This window comes from Myotis myotis, unplaced genomic scaffold, assembly GCF_014108235.1.
Source record: "Myotis myotis isolate mMyoMyo1 unplaced genomic scaffold, mMyoMyo1.p scaffold_m19_p_2, whole genome shotgun sequence".
Classification (NCBI taxonomy): domain Eukaryota; kingdom Metazoa; phylum Chordata; class Mammalia; order Chiroptera; family Vespertilionidae; genus Myotis; species Myotis myotis.
In genome coordinates, this window is record NW_023416324.1 from 92,632,790 (window position 1) to 92,650,525 (window position 17,736).

The 17,736-nt window shown below is 42.3% G+C and overlaps 1 non-coding gene across 1 annotated transcript; it reads right to left on the reverse strand.

Annotated features, from left to right (window-relative positions):
* Positions 1-387: 387 nt before the first annotated feature.
* Positions 388-577, reverse strand: LOC118678066. Its single transcript, XR_004974734.1, has one exon. It is a non-coding gene; the product is annotated as a U2 spliceosomal RNA (small nuclear RNA).
* Positions 578-17,736: the final 17,159 nt, after the last annotated feature.

The following is a 17,736-nucleotide window of genomic DNA, read 5'->3' on the forward strand; positions in this document are numbered from 1 at the left end:
GCTCCCTCTATCTGCTCCGGGACAAATCTTGGGACACATCTGCCTATTCAGCCACCATTTTGTCCATATTATGCTTTGATTGGTTCAATGGCTGACTGGTTGACCGGACACTTAGCATATTAGGCTTTTATTATATAGGATTATATCACCTTCCTTCATCAGTTGCTCAAACTAGTCTACATCTAGTCCATCATCAATTTCTATTAATTTTACCTTTAAAACATATAAATTCACCTATTTTCTTTCTAATTTTCATGTCAACACCCTAACATAAACCTCTATATTGTTGGAACTCCTGTTGTCTTCCATATGATTTCTCTAATTCTGCTTTTGCTGTGCTCAAATCATTCTCTACTCAGAAACTGTAGTAAGGTTTGATTTTATTTCTTCCCATGCACCATTTCTGGAAGTACTGAAATACTAGGTCAATGCTCAGAGTGGATGGAGCAAGCTCCTGCTCCACCTCCCTGCTTCAAAAATCCATGTAATATATTATCTTGGGTAAAAGATATATCAGATATTAAACTGATAAGAACAGCTATTACACTTTACCATAGCCAAAAGGCTGAGAAGCGATGTGTAGTAAGCTTTTAAAGCAATGAATTAGGTCATATATCACTTTCCTGCTTAAAACTATTTAATTTTACAATGGTATTTTGAATGAAATAAAACTTCTTAATGTGGCCTGTAAAGCCCTAATAATTTAGGCTCTATATTCCAATCTCTTTTCTCAGCCACACTGGCCTCACGTTAATCCTAAAATATGCCATGTCTTTTCTTATCTTAAGGCTGAGGGTTTGTGCTGTTTCTTTTGCCTTGATTACTACAGTTCATTCTTCAAATATTGGCTTAAGTGTCAGTTTTGGAGAGAATCCTTCTCCAAATGACAGCATTTCCTCTGTCCCTATATAAATTAGGACCTATCTTTCCTATCACTCTTTCTTAAAACATCCTATTATTTTCCCTAATCACACCTTATCAAATTATCTGTCAGCATTTTTATTTGTATGTTTTCTCTTTTCAAACTGTAAGTTACATAAGCTAAGACCATGTCTCTCTTGTTTATCATTTTGTACATAGCTCCCAAGACAGTGCTTGCATATAGTGCTCAAGAAATACGTTATTTGATCAATGAATATAAGAATATAAGCCTGAACTAGTATAACATTGTGAATAGAAAGGCAGATATGAATAGCAAAGGCTTTGAAGAACTTGCAGTAGGTTGTTGTGATAGTTACTGGAGAGATCAGAAAATATTTTGGGTGAGTACACTAGTAATTATTATTATTATTTTTTTAATTTGTGGTAGCTCCCCACTATGTAGGAATGCTATATATCACACAATTCAGTGATGTGCATAGCCTTTCCCAGTATTTGTGAAGAGGGCCAATTCTAAGGATTTAAACACTTCATTCTGGTAGAAATCCAGGAGAATTTCCTTTGTATAAGATCATCCAGGACTTTGGAAGACCACTCATTCATGAATTAGTGAAACAACCACTTTTACCGTTGAGTTACAAAAATCCCTCACTGTTTTGAAGTCACAAGATTATGGGCTTAAATGCTTAGTACAATCATAAGTTCTTTATAAATTTGAGGAAAAAGTTAGGGAGATAACTATTTATCTACATTAAAACTTCAAACAAAAGAAGAACAAAGTTGCAGGAATCACAATACCAGATATCAAATTATAATACAAAGCCACTGTACTCAAAATAGCCTGGTACTGGCATAAGAACAGGCAAGTAGATCAATGGAATAAAACAAAGAGCCCAGAAATTGATCCACGCCATTATGCTCAATTAATATTTGACAAAGGAGGCAAGAACCTACAATGGAGTCAAAATAGTTTCTTCAATAAATGGTGTTGGGGAAACTGGATGGGCACATGCAAAAAAAATGAAACTAGACCACAAACTTACACCATACACAAGAATAAAGTCAAAATGGATAAAAGACTTAAATGTAAGATGTGAAACCATAAAAAATCTTAAAAGAAACCATAGACAACAAAATCTCAGACATCTCTCATAGAAATATGTTTACCAATACATCTCCTAGGGCAGTGCTTGGCAAACTGCAGCTTGCGAGCCACATGCGGCTCTTTGGCCCCTTGAGAGTGGCTCTTCCACAAAATACCGACTTCTGTGCATGGGCCATGAAGTTTCAATTGCACTGTATGTGCGCGCCCGCACGTGGTATTTTGTGGAAGAGCCACAATCAAGGGGCCAAAGAGCCGCAGGTGGCTCGCAAGCTGCAGTTTGCTGACCACGGTCCTAGGGCAAAGGAAACTAAGGTGAAAATAAACAAATGGGACTACATGAAAATAAAAAGCTTCTGAACAACAAAAGAAACCATCAACAAAGCAAATAGTGAGTCCACTGCATGGCAGAACATATTTGCTAATGATACATCCTATAAGCAGTTAATTTCCAAAATATACAGGGAACTCATACAACTTAACAAAATGAAGAAAAACAATTCAATTAAAAAGTGGGCACAGGACCTAAATAGATAGTTCTCCAAAGTGGACATACAGATGGCCAAAAGACATATGAAAAAATGCTCAAAGTCACCAATCATCAAAGAGATTCAAATGAAAAAGACAATGAGGTATCACCTTACACCTGTCAGAATGGCTATCATTAACAAATCAACAAATGACAAGTGCTGGCAAGGATGTAGAGAAAAGGGAATCCTAGTACACTGCTGGTGGGAATGTGTGGGGAGCCGATATAGGGTTAAGCCTCGGACTGACTTGTTGGTAAAGTCACAAACAATTCCCAGCTTAGAGGGCACAGCCCTCTTAGCATAATTAGGCTTGACCTTATGAGGCTCTCTAGATCTTATCTGGGAAGCTAATGGGCTGAGGAAGTGCAGGAAGTGTAATCATGGTCAAAACAAGTGAAACTCACAAGAACTGTGTAATTATGGAAACCACTACCTTGTTTACCTCTCACTATAAAATAAAGGCTCAGCTTGCCTTGGGATCTCTCTCTGTGGCCTCAGCCAGGCACAGGGAAGATCCACGGAGACTAAGGAAAGCTAGAGAGTTCTGAATGCTGTCTCTGTGTAAAACATTCTTCGCCGACTCCGTCCACACCTTTGGGAACCCCTGGACCTGCTGGGCCTGGACCCCGGCAGGAATGCAGACTGGTGCAGCCACTGTGGAAAACAGTATGGAGTTTCCTCAGAAAATTAAAAATGGAACCCCCATTTGATCTAGTAATCCCGCTTCTAGGAATATATCCCAAGAAATGAGAAACACCAATCAGAAAGAATATATGCACCCTTATGTTCATAGCAGCACAATTTACAATAACTTAGATTTGGAAATAGCCTAAGTGACCATCAGTAGATGAGTGGATTAGAAAGCAGTGGTACATCTACACAATGGAATACTACACTGCTGTAAAAAAGAAAGAACTCTTTTTTTAATTTTTTTAATATATTTTTTATTGATTAAGATATTACATATGTGTCCTTATCCCCACGTTACCCTCTACCCCCCCACCCCCCACCCCCGCTCATGCCCTCACCCCCCCGTTGTCCGTGTCCATTGGTTAGGCCTATATGCTTGCATATAAGTCCTTTGGTTGATCTTTCCCCCTTACCCCCACCCTCCCCTACCTTCCCTCCAAGGCCCGACAGTCCAATCAATGCCTCTCCGTCTCTGGATCAGTCCTTGTTCATCAGTTTATGTTGTTCATTATATTCCACAAATGAGTGAGATCATGTGGTATTTATCCGCTCTCCAGTTCCATCCATGCTGTGACAAATGGTAAGAGTTCCTTTTTCTTCTTTCTCTTCTTTCTCTTCTTAAAGAATACCTTTCAGCATTTCATATAATGCTGGTTTGGTGGTGATGAACTCCTTTAGCGTTTTCTTATCTGTGAAGCTCTTTATCTGACCTTCTATTCTGAATGATAGCTTTGCTGGATAAAGTAATCTTGGTTGTAGGTTCTTGGCATTCATCACTTTGAATATTTCTTACCACTCTCTTCTGGCTTGTATGGTTTCTGTTGAGAAATCAGCTGACAAAGAAAGAACTCTTACCATTTGTAACAGCATGGATGGAACTGGAGAGCATTATGCTAAGTGAAATAAGCCAGTCAGAGAAAGATAAATATCACATAATCTCACTCATTTGTGGAATATAATGAACAACATAAATTGATGAACAAAAATAGGTACAGAGACAGAGAAGCACTGAACAGATGGTCAAACTTCAGAGGGAAGGCAGGGGAAGGAGGGGGAGTAAGAGATCAATCAACGGACATGTATGCATTCATATAAACATAACCAATGGACACAGATACTAGGGGGATGAGGGAATGTGCTGGGGGGTGGAGGTGGCTGGGGAGAGGTCAATGGGGGAAAAGGAGACATATGTAATACTATATGAATCCTATATAATAAAAACCTAATATGCAAATCAACTGAACTGCAGAATGACTGATGGAATGACACGCACTGACCAAGGGGCAGATGCTCAATCCAGGAGCTGCCCCAAGCCCGCAGGCCCCAGGCCAGCCAATGCAGGTGCCAGTGGGGGTGCCCCAATTGCCCCACTGGTTGCCTTGCAGAGGGCAGTGACCAGCAGCAGTGGTGGGGGCCGGGGCTGGCTGGCAAGTGGGCAGTGCTGGCCCTCAATCGCCCCGCAGGTCACCTCCAAGGAGGGTTCCAGTGGAGGCCCCCTGATCTCCCTGCCAGTCACCCCACAGATCGTCCCTGATCTCCAGCCAGGTCTAGGGACCCTACCTATGCACGAATTTCATGCACTGGGCCTCTAGTTTATATAATAAAAGCCCAGCCACCATTACCGTGGAATGACCAGAATGACCAGTCACTATGATGCGCACTGACCACCAAGGGGAAGATGCTCAACACAGGAATTGCCCCCTAGTAGTGCACTCCCACAGCTGTAGCGCCACTCAGCCAGAAACTGGGCTCATGGCTGGCAAGTGCAGTGATGGTGGTAGGAGCCTCTCCTGCCTCTGCGGCAGTGCTAAAGAATGGTGAGCCAAGCAGTAAGGAGTGAACAGGCAGGCGGTTAGGAGTGAGGGGTCTTGGATTGCGAGCGGGCACAGGCCGGGCTGAGGGGACCTCTCCCCCCCCCCACACACAACAATTTCATGCATCGGGCCTCTAGTACTTTAAATAATAAAGAATTTTATAAAAAGAAATCAGAAACACTGATCAGAAAGAATATATGCACCCCTATGTTCATAGGAGCACAATTTACAATAGCTAAGATTTTGAAACAGCCCACATGCCCATCAATAGATGAGTGGGAAAAAAAGCTGTGGTACATTTACACAACAGAATACTATGCAACTGTGAAAAGGAAAGCACTCCTACCATTTGCATCGGCATGCATGGACCTGGAGAGTATTATGCTAAGCGAAATAAGCCAGTCAGAGAAAGGTATCACATGATCTCACTCATATGTGAACCCTAATGACTAAAATAAACTGATGAACAAAATAGATCCAGAGACACAGAAACATGGAACAGACTGTTGAACCTCAGAGGAAAGGCTGGGGGTGGGTGTGGGGTGGGTAGGAAGAGATCAGCCAAAGAACTTGTATGCATATATGCATAACCCATGGACACAGACAATAGGGTGGTGAAGGCCTGGAGCCTGGCTAGAAGAGGTCAACGGGGGGGGGGGGGGGGGGGGAAGGACATATATAATACTTTCAATGATAAAGATTAGAAAAAATAAGCAATATTGTTCTTCATACATTTTCTTGAGCATTGACCAGGCCTGTCTATTGCAGAGTTCAAAACAGTCTCTCTTGAGATAGATTCTGGTCACAACCAATAAAGACTAAACAAAGAGCAGAAAATGAGGAGAAACTTGAACTCTTCACTTTGATTATTTGTTAAATTTGGGCTTTCAAAAGAAGCATAGGTGTTTGAAATAAGTGATTCAACAAAGTTTTAGATTATTTTTATTTATTTTATTAACATTAATTTATTGTGAATAAATTTGCTACATGATGCAATTTTATAATTTTAAATAAACATGATCTATGCCAATCTGTATACCACAAAGATTAAATTGGAAGATTTTAGTCATTTAAATAAATAATTTATCATGATTCTTATAAAATCAAGCTCCTAGTACATATTGGAGATTCAGTGATTAAAGCTTTCCATTTAATTCTGTGAACATTCATCAAGTACCTCTTATGTACTAGCCACATTGTTCTAGAAACTCATCTATCACTTAAAGCTAGGAACACCTGTAATAGTTTAGTTATGACAAAGTGAGACTGCAGTTACTGATGGGATTTTTGTGTGTTTATGTACATCTTCCATAAGAGGGCAGCAAAGGACAAGCATGATTTTGTTCTTATGCATGTAGTCTTACTCCAGAGATTGGCTCACTTTGCAAACTTAATACATAGCAATCTCCCAAGAGTAAGGGAAAACAGAGGGCATGGTTATAGTTTGACTTAGTTTCTAGGTGGTCTTTGATATGGTATAATATGGTTTTTGTGCTGCATAGTAAATTATCTCACACGGTCAGTTAAAATATTTTTGTTTGTTTTTTAATTAAATCTTTATTGTTCAGATTATTACAGTTGTTCCTCTCCCCCCCCCCCCCCCATAGCTCCTCTCCACCTGGTTCCCATCCCACCCTCTGCCCTTACCCCCCCCCCCCACTCCACTGTCCTCATGCATAGGTGTACGATTTTTGTTCAGTCTCTTCCCCCACCACCCCACACCCCTCCCTTTTCCCCACTCGAGTAGTCAGTCCACTCCCTTTCTATGCCCCTGATTCTATTCTATTCACCAATTTATTCTGTTCATCAGATTATTTATTCCCTTGATTTTTAGATTCACTTGTTGATAGATGTGTATTTGTTCTTCATAATTTGTATCTTTACCTTTTTCTTCTTCTTCCTCTTCTTAAAGGATACCTTTCAGCATTTCATATAATACTGGTTTGGTGGTGATGAACTCCTTTAGCTTTTTCTTATCTGTGAAGCTCTTTATCTGACCTTCAATTCTGAATGATAGCTTTGCTGGATAAAGTAATCTTGGTTGTAGGTTCTTGGTATTCATCACTTTGAATATTTCTTGCCACTCCCTTCTGGCCTGCAAAGTTTCTGTTGAGAAATCAGCTGACATTTGTATGGGTACTCCCTTGTAGGTAACTCACTTTCTTTCTCTTGCTGCTTTTAAGATTCTCTCTTTATCTTTTGCTCTTGGCATTTTAATTATGATGTGTCTTGGTGTGGTTCTCTTTGGGTTCCTTTTGTTTGGGGTTCTCTGCACTTCCTGGACTTGTAAGTCTATTTCTTTCATCAGGTAGGGGAAGTTTTCTGTCATTATTTCTTCAAATAGGTTTTCAATATCTTGGTCTCTCTCATCTTCTGGCACACCCATAATTCGGATGTTGGTATGCTTGAAGTTGTCCCAGAGGCTCCTTACACTATCTTCATATTTTTGGATTCTTTTTTCTTTTTTCATTTCCGGTTGGGTGTTTTTTACTTTTTCGTATTTCAAATCTTTGACTTGATTCTTGGGATCCTCTTGTCTACTGTTGGATCTCTGTATATTATTCTTTATTTCAGTCACTGTATGCTTAATTTCTAGTTGGTTCTTTTTAATATCCTCGAGGGTCTCACTAAATTTATCGGCGATTTCTAGAAAATTCTTGAGAAACCTTATAACCGTGGTTTTGAACTCTATATCCAGTAGTTTGCTTTCCTCCATTTCTGTCATTTGTGATCTGTTTCTTTGTCTCCGCATTTTTTATGTTTCCCTGTGTTGATAGAGTGGCTTTGTGTGCTAGGTGTCCTGTAGGGCCCAGTGGCTCAGCTTCCCCAATTACCTGAGGTGGACACTCTTGGTGCACCCCTTTGTGAGCTTTGTGCACAGTCTTGTTGTAGTTAAGCCTTGATTGTTGTAGGTATCACTGGGAGGAATTGACCTCCAGGCCAATTGTCTGTGAGAATCAGCTGTGTCTACAGTGGGAGAACTTCTGTGCTGAAGACACCCTTATGGGGCAAGACTTGCTTCAGTGGGGCTTTGGTACTCACTGTGTCTGCCCCCTGAGTGTGTCCCTTATGGATCTGAGGAGTTGTAATCTGGATGGTCCCAATCTGACCACTGGGCACACACGCTCTTGGATCTCTAAGGAGGTGCTAATTTAGCCTCTGCCTGAGGCTACCCAGCAGGAGCTATGGAGAGATCTTCAGATTCCTCTTCTTTGTTTGGGGTTTGGAGGTGCCCAGATGAGGCCCAGCTGTGAAGCAATGCAAGCTTCTGTGGGGCTTGGGCCTTCTTTTGGATGTTCTGGGTCTTTCTGACCCAGCTGCAGTTTGTTAGGTAATTTTCAGATTGCAAAGGGCCAGTTCATTCATATGCAAAAGCCTCTGTGCACAGCTTGGGTGGAGCGGGGTCTCAGAGGATCTACAGGGCGGAGCAAACAGCTATGGCTGATCCTCAGTCCTACCCTAAGAGGCCCCCGGGTCTCAGTGTCCTGGTAATCGCTGCCAGCACCTCTGAGAGAAAGCCGCCCTCGAGTTCTGCCTGCTGCCAGGCAGTCCAGTTTCTCCCCGTATGATTCTTGGTCCCCAGAGACCCGCCTGGAACTGGAGTCAGGGCCATCGGGAGCTTGTGCCTCCCTCCCAATTGCGAAAGACACCGGCGTCCTCCATTGCTAGCTCCTTTCCGTGTGCGCTCGAGCCTCCTTACCTCTGCGCTTTACTTCCGCACCTCCTCTGAGTCTCAGTGTGCTTTTCTCTTTCCTTCTAGTTGTAGAATCCGAAGCATAATTTTGAAAGGTATTTGGGAGTCAGCGGAGCTTAGCTTAAAGGAAACTAAGATCTAAGTTCTCCTCGTCTCAGGACCCCATGCTTTTTATTAACACAACTTGTCCTGAGGCGAGGCAGAGATATACACTTCAAAGGGTATACACAAGCATTATCAGAATGGGGGAACAGCCTACAGCTGTTCAGGTGTTTGGCCAGTAGGAGGCAATAACATGTAGATTAAGATGCCCTGAGCTGTCTGGCAGCCAGTAATCATCCCTTTTCAGGTTTGGGGAAATGCCATCAGCCATTTCCAACAGGTGACAACATATGTGACTCAACCCTGTTGAGTCCCCAAAGTTCCATCAATCTTTTGATGAAACTCTTGCAATTATGACATGCTAGAATTGGCTTCTGGCACACTTGGAAAAAAAAAAGAAAATCCTGTTTAGGACTGAAAAATAAAAGTATATGCCTTTACAGGGGTAGCTATTTATTAATTTTAAATCAATTAACATACATATATTTGTACTGACTAATTAAGATAATTTACTCATGTAATTTCTAAAGCCAGTTAAATGCATGTGAACACTATCCGATATAATAAAGACATAATATGCAATTTGACCATCACTCCAACACACATGATGGCCACCTTCAAGTGGACACAAGATGGCCACCACAAGATGGCCGGCGGGGGAGGGCAGTTGTGGGCAATCAGGTCATCAGGGGAGGGAAGTTGGGGTGGACCAGGCCTGCAGGGGAGGGCAGTTGGGGGTAATCAGGTCAGCAGGGGAGGGCAGTTAGGGGCAATCGGGCCGGCAGGGGAGGAGTTAGGCGTTCATCAGGCTGGCAGGGGGGTGGTTAGGGGTTGATCAGGCTGGCAGGCAGAAGCGGTTAGGGACAATCAGGCAGGCAGGTAGGCAAGCGTTTGGGAGGTAGCAGTCCTGGGTTGTGAGAGGAATGTCAGGGCAATCGGCAGGGTGATCAGGCCCAGTGGGATCAGGCCTAAACAGGCAGTCAGACATCCCTCGAGGGGTCCCAGATTGGAGAGGGTACAGGCTGGGCTGAGGGACACCATCCCCCTCCGCCCCCGTGCACAAGTTTCGTGCACCAGGCCTCTAGTATTGAAATATTTTACTATCTCAAATGACATATCTTAATTTGTTCACTCCAATTTTTTTTTTTTTGGGCAGGGGTGAATAAATAAATAATATTTGAGGCACTCACTTGTTTCATCCTCAATTTAATTCTCACTAATTTATTGTGATTATTGCTTATTCTTATTTTTGATATTTTTTTGTTTTTCATTTGTTAAGCTTTCTTGGTTATTTGTTTTTTCTTTTTGCCTATAACCTGCATTGATTATGCTTTTATGTTTTAATTTTTTGTACTTAAATTTTTACTAGCCACATTTGAAATATCAATGTTTAAAAATTAATTCTATTAACTCATAAAAATAAATAAATAAAAATTAATCAGTGTCTAACCTCCAACTATCAAATAAGGTAAGATATTTAGCTAGACTTATTTTTCTATTCCTCCCTATGACATGACTATATTTCAAGAAATAATCTAAAATTTTAGTCTGAGATTATTATTTTTTATTTTTCAATTACAGTTTACATTCAATATTATTTTGTATTAGTTACAGGTGTACAGCATAGTAGTAGGACAAGCATATACTTCACAAAGTATTTCCCCCAATATTTACAGTATCACTCTGGCACCATACATCCTGTATAATAAAAGCCTAATATGCTAAGTGTCCAGTTGTCCAGTTATCTGTTCAACCAATCAAAGCATAATATGCTAATGATATGCTAAGGCTGCTCAACCGTTCGCTATGATGTGCACTGACCACCAGGGGAAAGACGCGCTGACTGGTAGGTTAGCTTGCTGCTGGGTTCTGGCCAATTGGAACTGAGCGAGATGGGCTGGACAAGCCCTGGAGCCCTTCCTGGCTAGCAAACCTCCTGAGTTCCTCCCTGGCCCTGACCATGCACTGGTGAAGTCCCTTGGCCTGGCCTGTGCCCTCTCGCAATCCTGGACTCCTTGGGGGGTGTCGGAAAGCTGGTTTTGGCCCAACCCCATGGGCCAGGCCAAGGGACCCCACTGGTACATGAATTGCTGCACTGGGCTTCTAGTAGTTATTATAATAGTACTAGTGGCCCCGTGCATGGACTCGTGCACATTGAAAGGAAAATAATTAGAAGAAATATTTTTATACTAGAGTGCACGAATTTGTGCATGGGTGGGGTCCTTCAGCTTGGCCCGCAATTGGGGCTGATTTGGGCCACGGGAGGTTGGCCAGGGGGAGGGGCTGCAGGAGGTTGGTCAGCTGCAGGAGACTGGCTGTAGGAGTGCACTGACCACCAGGGTGCAGCTCCTGCATTGAGCACCTGCAGGGTGGTCAGTGCAAGTCATAGCGACCAGTTGACCAGTGGTTCAGTCATTCAATCATTTAGGCTTATATATATATAGATTGGTATTTGCCCTTTCTCTCTCAGTGCCTGGGAGCTGGGTGGTGGCCCTGCCCCAGGCTGCCGCCACTGGTTGCCGTCTGCAGGGCAATCGGCAGGGTGATCAGGCCCTGCTCACACCTGCCTTGGCCTGTCATTGTGAACTCACCTGCTCCACCATCCCACCATGGTCCCGCTCTTTTTGGGGCCCATTGGGCCTCCACTGCCAGTGTCACATCACTGACACCTGCCATGTTTCACACAGCCCCCTGGTGGTCAGCGCATGTCACAGCGAGCGGTCGAACTCTTAGTCTCCTGGTTGAACTCCTGGTTGAACAACCACCTGAGGGGACAATTTGCATATTAGGCTTTTATTATATAGGATTAACTGTATTCTCTACATTGTACTTTACATCCCCATGACTATATTGTAGCTACCAATCTGTACTTCTCAATCCCTTCACCCTTTTCACTCAGTTCTCCAACACCCCTCCCCTCAGGCAATCATTAGTCTGTTCTCTGTATCCATCATCTGTTTCTGTTTTGTTTGTTCATTTATATTGTTCTTTTTTTTTTTTTAAAAAATATATTTTATTGATTTTTTTACAGAGAGGAAGGGAGAGGGACAGAGATCTAGAAACATCGACGAGAGAGAAACATCGATCAGCCGCCTCCTGCACACCCCGCACTGGGGATGTGCCCGCAACCAAGGTACATGCCCTTGACCGGAATTGAACCTGGGACCCTTCAGTCCACAGGCCGACGCTCTATCCACTGAGCCAAACCGGTCAGGGCTATATTATTCTTTATATTCCACATGAATGAATCATATGGTAATTGTCTTTCTCTGACTTATTTCACTTATCATCATACCCTATAGTTCAGCCGTGGGCAAACTACGGCCCGTTTGAAATGAATAAAACTATTGAAAAAAAAGACCGTACCCTTTTATGTAATGATATTTACTTTGAATTTATATTAGTTCACACAAACACTCCATCCATGCTTTTGTTCCGGCCCTCCGGTCCAGTTTAAGAACCCATTGTGGCCCTCAAGTCAAAAAGTTTGCCCACCCCTGCTATAGTTCTATCCATGTCATTGCAAATGGTAAGATTTCATCCTATTTTATGGCAGTGTAATACTCAATTGTATATCCATAGCTCAGCATTTTGTTCATTGTTGCTTCCATATCTTGACTATTGTCAATAACACGGCAATGAACAATGGTGCATATATTTTTTTGAATGAGTACTTTGCATTTCTTTAGATATATACTCAGAAATGGAATTGCTTGGTCATAAAGTTAATTTGTTGAAGACTCTCTACGGTTCACCATAGTGGCTGTACTGACCTACATTGTCACCAACAGTGCACAAAAGTTCCCTTTTCTTCACTTCTTAGCCTCACTTGTTGTTTGATGATTTATTAATGATAGCCATTCTGACATGAGTAAGGAGATATCTCATTGTGGTTTTAATTTGCATTTTTCTGCTGACTAGTGACTTTGAGCATCTTTTCATATGTCTATTGGCCATCTGAAAGTCCATTTTGGAGAAATGTCTATTCAGGTCCTTTGCCCATTTTATAATTGGGTTGTTTGTTTTTTTGGTGTTAAATTGTAGGAGTTCTTTAAAAATTTTGGACATTAAAACCTTATCAGATTAAACATTGGTGAATATCTTCTTTTATTCAGTAGGTTATCTTTTCATTTTGTTGATAGTTTCCTTTGCTGGGCAAAAACTTTTTAGTTTGATGTAGTCCCATTTATTTATTTTTTCCTTAGTTTCCTTTGCCCAAGGAGATACATCAGAAAAATATTGCTAAGAGAAACGTCCAAGATTTAACTGCCTATGTTTTTTTTCTAAGAGTTTTATGGTTTCCAGTCTTACATTTAAGTCTTTTTTAAAAATATATTTTATTGATTTTTTACAGAGAGGAAGGGAGAGGGATAGAGAGTTAGAAACATCGATGGGAGAGAAACATGGATCAGCTGCCCCCTGCACACCCTCCCCTGGGGATGTGCCTGCAACCAAGGCACATGCCCCTGACTGGAATCGAACCTGGGACCCTTCAGTCCACAGGCCGATGCTCTAGCCACTGAGCCAAACCAGTCAGGGCAAAGTCTTTAATCCATTTTGAGTTTATTCTTGTATATGGTCTAAAAAGTAGATTTCTTGCAGACAGCATGTATTTAGGCCATATTTTTTGTCCACTTTGGCAATCTGTTTTTTAATTGGTGCATTTAACATTGATATGGGCCTGTGGTTTTGATGAAGCTCTGGCAGATCTCAATAGCAAATAGTCCTACTTGGATATGTTTTAATGATAGGTGAGATAAGGCAAATAGTACATCTAGTAAAGTGTCTAAGATGTAATAAGCACTCAATAAACCTTAGGCATCATTGTTAGGATTATGATTTTTCACTTGCCAGCTTCAAAATTTATTTACTCTTTGGTTGTCCTTCATGGTGTCTGTGTGACTGCAGAGATTGCTGTTTATTTGCCCATCTTGTTCGATTCATATATTGTGACTTCCAAATTCTCTTTCAAATCACATCAAAGTGAGCATTCATTTAGCTGACAACCTATAACACCATCATTTCCACATAAAACAAACCAGTTTATAGTCATTGCCAATAGCTCTTTTTTGAAGGACAGGCCATTTTCCTTAGTTGATTGCAAAGAACAGTGACTAATTCAGCTCATCCACCTGCAGCAGCAAATACTAAAAAGGGTTTCATTGTGTGCAGCCCTTCAGTCTCTTAAAACACACATTTCTGAATTTCCTGAGCCTAGACTAGATTTCCAGAGGCCACTTAATCTACCCTTTTGCCTCCTGCACTATTTTGAGGGATCTCTAACTAAAAATAGGGCTTGTTTTCCCTTGGCAATGGTAAATCAGAAGAGGTGAATTTGGCAGCATCTGTGTTTCAGGATTCTATGGACATGACTATTTTTTAAAAAAATATTTTTATTAATTTCAGAGAGGAACGGAGAGGAGTAAGAGATAGAAACGTCAATCATGAGAGAGAATCATTGATCAGCTGCCTCATGCACACCCCACACTGGGGATTGAGCCCACAACCTCAGCATGTGCTCTGACCGGGAATTAAATCATGACCTCCTGGTTCATAGGTCGACACTCAATCACTGAGCCATGCCGGCCGGGCAGGAACCTGTGGACATTAGAAAGGGGGCCCCACCTTAAAAAGTGACTTGCCAGTACCTCATGGGGACAACGTCTGAAGCTACAAGTATAGGACATGTTTAAGGAGCATAGGGTGGGACTTTCCCCTTCCTTGCATGTACTCTTGAGAGGAGGCATGTGGTAAGATGCAGGTGAGAGAGAAAGTTTGTCAGAATAATACCCAAAGGAGTTTTGCTACAAGCCTATCAGTGTAGAAGGACAACATTCAGTGCTCCTCTTCCCGATGCTGTCCTGTGAAGAAAGAATTTGAGAGCCATATTCAACATGACCTCCAGATCTTGCTGAGGGGGTAGAAAAGACCCAGGAGAATGTAGAGGAAGGAGGGATCGAGAGCAAGATCAGAGAGATAGGGACTTCCAACCACTAAGCCCTCTGGAACGGATGTCAATTAGATGGGACGGGACAAATGTTGAACCATGTCCTGGACTCTGTGGTCATTCTATTCCTAGGGTATTTCCTTCTAGTAGCAGACCTGCTCTCTGGACCAGACATTGTGGACATTGCTGAGTAGCTTCCAGGACTTCCTCTTCCCTTTACAGGCCAAACTTAGACTGAAGCATGTGAGCCAATCCGCAGAGCAGGAGCCACAAGAAAGGGAGAGACTGGAGTTGTCCAAGGGAGATTTATGCCCTTTCTCATGCGCCCTGTAGTCTTTTCAGCAACCTGCCTCTTAAGCATGGCTGCCCCTAGCCGTGAACTCAGGGGCTGCGCCCCATTGTTAAGAAAGGTCTTGCCTTCAATTGGTTGTGCAGTTGGCGAGGTGGAGGGGGGTGATGGGGGGTGGTGGTGACACAGACTACTGATCCCCTGTATTTGGCCCATGAGAAGAATGTAGAAAGTGAACTTGTTTCCTGTCATTGGTTTTCCAGCAATTGGTTCTAGTCTGAGTTATGCTTAATCTTTTTGTTATGCTCTTTTGTTTGTCTTAAACTCATATATCTTCATTTTTTCCCTTCTTTATTTCTCTATAAATTGACAAGATTTTTGCCACTTCCTTCCCCATCGGGAAGAGGAGCACTGAATGTTGTCCTTCTACACTGATAGGCTTGTGGCACATCTAGTCAATAGTTTTGTATCTTTTATGTACCAGTTTCTGCAAGCTAGTTATTATTTATGGAGACTATATTAACAGGTAGATAAAAATCACAGTTGTCAGTTTGTTAAATTCATCATAAGAACAGGTGACGTCTTTTTGGCCAAGTTTCATAGTTTAGTAATATGCTAGTATTTCAGTTTTGGAGTGTCTAAGGTGGTCTCCCATACCTGTTTTCATAGATTTTTTATTCATTGACCTCTCTGAAGAAGGCATTTTTAGGGTCCCCATTTTACAGGCACACAAACGATGGCACAGAGAAACCATCAGCTTGTTCCTGGTGGGGAGCAGGGTCTGTGACCCTACGTCTCATGCTCATGATGTTCCTGTAGAACACACTCCGAAGGAGGACAGAGTCCCCTTGTCCCAAGGAGACATATTCCATTTGTGTTGGTTAAACACGGATATTCCAAACAGCTGTCGTTTTCTGCAGAGCTGGTCCAGATGTTGACTTTGAAAGTTTCAGGCCACCTGTGGGGGTGGGAGGATGCGATCCAGGGCAGACTTGTCTCCTTTGAGGAAGCAGGGACTTCAGCATGTGCTGTGCTGCATGTCTCCACAACCGTGGGGCCCGTCAGACCCTGAGGTCCCCAGACTCCTGGCAGAGTTGCGCTCCACATTTCCCAGAGAACATGCTGCCGTGAGAGTGAAGTATCCATTTTATATAAAAACTGCTGTTTAAAATTTTAACCCTGCTGTGTTGGCTTCTGTAAATGCTTGCTTGCTTAAATAATAAGGAAAATAAGACTACTCCCATTTCAGAGAGGCATAAACCTTCCCCGGACAAAGTTATCAGTGCTGGAGCCAGGCCAAGCCTTTGGTTGAGATCTCAAAGCCCCAGCACATAAGGCTCTTTAAAGGCCCTTGGAAGGTGTAAATACTTCTTTTATGAATTGTGACCAAGTGTTATCACTCAGCCAACTTATTCACACCTGGGGACTGGTGGCTGTTCTTAATTTCCAAATGAGGCTTAAAAAACGGTATCTTTCTTCCTTTTTAAATTGTGTAAACTACAAATTATAATATAATATGAAATTATGATTATTTTTCAAAAGAAATCTTTTAAACCCGTGGGAACATTAATTCTGTTGTTGATATTTATCTATCATGATAGCATCATCCCGGCCAGACTTGCTGAAAATCTACTGGTGAGGCAAATATAATATATTTGCTGCCTATATATTTATAAAATTTCTAGAGAGAGTTCTGTATAAAAAGACTATTGGGATCTCCAATCCTCAATGACATGGGAAAGAAAACTGAGTATTTGCCCTGTGACTGAGTTTTCTATAGGAATTTCATTAAAGATTGTTTAATTTTGTTGTCTTCAAAAAAAAGGCTCTTGCAAAGGGGACCAGAAAAAAACCATATTTGGGAGACATAGAAGGTAAAAAGATATAAGTAGGGAAAGTTCCTCCATGTTGGGGCCCAGAATTTGAAATACAGTTTTCTCTCAGCCTGTGCGTAGTAATAATAATAATAATAATAATAATAATAATAATGTGTAACTCCATCTCTCTAAGCATTGCTTGGTTATTCTCTGGTTTTCTGTAACAAGAGGAAGGAATAGGGGCTTTTTCTGCAGCTGCTTAGCTGTTAAGAAGCACGAAGCCATCTCTCTTAGACAGCGGCAGTCATTGCTCAGCAGGCCTTCCTGACTACAAGTGCCCCTGCCCCAACTCACCCGGCTGCTGTGCCCCATCATGCAGGGCAGTGCTGCCCAGAGGAGCCACAGGCTCAAACAAAAGGCCTCACAGGAGCAGGGACATACTGTGCGCTCAGGATTTGTCCCCCGAGCATAGATCAGGCTGAGCAGGGTCAGAGGGGACCACGTTCTGCACCACACGGAGCAAAGCCACGCCTTCCTATTACTGCTCCATGGACCGTGCAGGGATGGGCAATTGCACAGCTTTCTCTCGGTTTATTAAGACATTAAAAAGGAAAATGCTAGTGTGACGAAGTAATTTTCTGGAGCCTGTGGAGGAGGTAGGTGTCAGTGACTGGCTATCAGGTTGTTATTTACAGACTGTTTGCTGCCACCAGGGTCGTGGCACTTAATGAGTAGCTCACAGTGGCTCAGGGACCAGGCCGAACACTGATATAAAGCAGCGTCCTGTAGTTACTGGGCTGGCGTGTGGGAGTTTAAGCTGGCAGCATTTGCTTGCCGGGTTGTTTTCTTTCCTTGGAAACAGGAAATGGAAT